This window comes from Theobroma umbraticum, unplaced genomic scaffold (genome assembly GCF_002168275.2).
Source record: "Theobroma umbraticum cultivar Fairchild unplaced genomic scaffold, ASM216827v3 scaffold_86.0, whole genome shotgun sequence".
NCBI classification, from domain to species: domain Eukaryota; kingdom Viridiplantae; phylum Streptophyta; class Magnoliopsida; order Malvales; family Malvaceae; genus Theobroma; species Theobroma umbraticum.
Genome location: NW_018397263.1, coordinates 8427997 through 8431807, shown reverse-complemented (window position 1 = coordinate 8431807; position 3811 = coordinate 8427997).

Below are 3811 nucleotides of genomic sequence, written 5' to 3'. Positions count from 1 at the left end.
TAATTGATTTTAAGTTGAAATTTTTTATATTTTTTATTAAAACATATTATAATTGGATGTCTGCCATGAGAACTGTGAAGAAAAAGCTATTTATTGGCAAGAAAATTCTCTTTATAGTCATCCAAGCCTTCAAAAGTCTTATTACTCATTTTAAATAGTTTTATAATCTCATAACTGATTTTAAGTTAAATTTTTTTATATTTTTAGTTAAAATAGATTATAATTGAATGTCTATCATGGGAAACGTGAAGAAAAAGTCATGCATTGGTAAGAAAAGCCCATTTATAGTTACCCATGCCTTCAAAAGCCTTATTATTCACTTTAAAGTTAAATTTTTTATATTTTTAATTAAAACAGAGTATAATTGAATGTCTGCCATAGAAACCAGGAATAAAAAGCCATTTATTGGCAAGAAAAGTCTATTTATAGTTACTTGAGCCTTCGAAAGCCTTATTATTCACTTTAAATAGTTTTATAATGTCATAATTAATTAATTTGAGTTTTTTAATATTTTTAGTTAAAACAGACTATAATTAAATGTCTACCATGGAAATCATGAACAAAAGGCCATTCATTAGCAAGAAAAGTCCATTTATAGTCACCCATGCCTTCGAAAGCCTTATTACTCACCTTAAATGGTTTTATAATATCACAATTGATTTTAAATATTTTGAAGGTATTAGTGACTATAAATAGATTTCTCTAGTCAATGGATAGTTTTCACTTCATGTTCCTCAAGGCAAATAGCCAATTATGATTTGTATTAACTAAAAATAAAAAAAATTCAACTTAAAATCATTTACAAGACTATAAATCATTCAAAGTGAGTAACTAGCCTTTCGAAGGCATGGGTGACTATAAATAGACTTTGCTTGTCAATGGATGGCTTTCACTTCATGTTTTTAGAGACAAACATCTAATTATGATTTGTTTTAACTAGAAATGAGAAAAAAATTAACTTAAAATCATTTATTATATTTTACAACCATTTAAAGCAACAAACTAGTATTTAGAAGGCATGAGTGACTATAAATGGACTTTTCTTACCAGTGGATGATTTTCACTTCACGTTTCCCGAGGCAAATATCTAGTTATGATCTATTTTAGCAAAAAATAAAAAAAATCAACTTAAAATCATTTATAAGATTATAAATCCATTTCAATCTAGTAACTAGTATTTCGATGGCATGAGGGACTGTAAATAGACTTCTTTAATCAATGGATGGTTTTTGCTTCACATTTCTCAAGCCAAACATCTAATTATGTTTTGTTTTAACCAAAAATGAAAAAAAAAAGTTTAACTTAAAATCATTTATTTTATTTTAAACCCATTTACAGTGACTAACTAGTATTTCAAAGGTTTGAGTAACTATAAATGGACTTTTCTTGTCAATGGATGATTTTTGCTTTATGTTTCTCGAGGCAAACATCCAATTATGATCTATTTGAACAAAAAAAAAATTGAGCTTAAAATAATTTTAAGATTATAAAATCATTTTAAATGAGTAATTAGACTTTTGAAGGTATGGATGACTATAAATAGGCTTCTCTTGTCAATTGATGGCTTTCGCTTTATGTTTCTAATGTAAACATCAAATTATGATCTATTTTAACAAAAATTAAAAAAATCAATTTAAAATTATTTTTAAATTTCTAAAATCAATTAAAGGTAGTAACTAGGCTTTCTAAGGCATGAGTGACTATAAATGAACTTTTCTTACAAATGGATAGCTTTCGCTTTACGTTTCTCGAGAGAAACATCCAATTACGATATGTTTTAATGAAAAATTAAACAAAAATCAACTTAAAATCATTTATAAGACTATAAAACCATTTAAAGAGAGTCACTTGTCTTCCAAGGGCATGAATGACTATAAATGGACTTTTCTTATCAATGGTTGGCTTTTGCTTCATGTTTTTCAGGCAAACATCCAATGATGATTTGTTTTAATCGAAAATGAAAAGAAATTCAACTTAAAATGATCTACATGATTCTAAAACCATTTAAAGTGGGTAACAAGCCATTCTAAGACATGAATGACTATAAATAGACTTTTCTTATCAATGGATAGCTTTCGCTTCATATTTTCTAAGACAAACATCCAATTATGATCTTTTTTAACAAAAATGAAAATAAAATTCAACTTAAAATCATTTACAAAATTATAAAGCCATTTAAATCGACTAACTAGCATTTCAAAGGAATAAGTGGCTATAAATGGACTTCTTTAGGCAATGGATGGCTTTCGCTTCACATTTTTCAAGACAAACATCCAATTATGGTCTTTTTTAGCAAAAATTCAAAAAACGCTCAACTTGAAATTATTTATAAGATTATAAAACCATTTAGAACGAGTAATTAGTGTTTTGAAGGCATAAATGAGTGTAAATGGACTTTTCTTGTCAATTGATGGCTTTTAATTCAGCTTTCTCAAGGCAAACATCTAATTATGACCTGTTTTGACTAAAAATGAAATAAATTTCAATTTAAAATTATTTATAAGAATATAAAACTATTGAAAGCGAGTAACTAGGCTTTCGAAGGTATGAATGACTATAAATTGACTTTTTCTCTCAATGGATCACGTTTTCCAAGAAAAACATCCAATTATGATCTGTTTTGACCAAAAATAAAAAAAATAACTTAAAATCATTTATAAGATTATAAACCATTGAAAACGAGTAACTAAGCTTTCGAAGACATAAGTGACTATAAAAAGACTTTTCTTGTCAATGGATGGCTTTCACTTTGCATTTTCTAAGGCAAAAATCTAATTATGATATGTTTTATCAAAAAATGAAAAATAAATTCAACTTAAAATCATTTACAAGATTGTAGAGCCGTTTAAATTGAGTAACTAGTATTTCGAAGGCATGAGTGACTATAAATGGACTTAGCTAGTCAATGGATGACTTCTACTTCATGTTTCTCATGGCAAACATTTAATTATGATCTATTTGAACAAAAAATGAAAGAAAATTCAACCTAAAATCATTTATAAGATTATAAAATTATTTAAAGCAAGTAATTAGCCTTTCGAAGGCATGAGCGATTATAAATAGACTTTTTAGTCAACGGATGGCTTTCTTTTCATGTTTTTTAAGACAAAGGTCTAATTGTGGTCTATTTTAACAAAACTGAAAAAAATATCAACTTAAAGTCATTTATAAGATTATAAATCTATTTAAATCGAGTAACTAGTATTTCGAAGGTATGAGTGACTATAAATGGACTTCTCTAGTGAATGGATAGTTTTTGCTCCACATTTCTCAAGGTAAACATCCAATTATGTTCTATTTTAACCAAAAATAAAAAAAAATTAACTTAAAATCATTCACAAAACTATAAATTATTCAAAGCAAGTAACTAGCCTTTTGAAGGCATAAGTGACTATAAATGGACTTTTTTTGTCAATGGATGGCTTTTCCTTAATGTTTCTCAAGGCAAACATCCAATTATGATCTGGTTTAACCAAAAATGAAAAAACAAATTGAACTTAAAATCATTTATAAGATTTTAAAACATTGAGAATGAGTTATTAGTATTTGAAGGCATGAGTGACTATAAATAGACTTTTTTTTTCAATAAATGAGTTTCACTTTATGTTTCTCTAGGCAAACATCCACTTATGATCTATTTTAACAAAAAATAAAAAAAATAAACTTAAATAATTTATAAGATTACAAAACCATTTAAAGTGAGTAATTAGGCTTTCAAAGGCATGAATGACTATAAATGAAATTTTCTTGTTAATTCTCAGTTAAAATTCTACTACACAAGTATACGTATCGAATAGACAGTATATTAGCA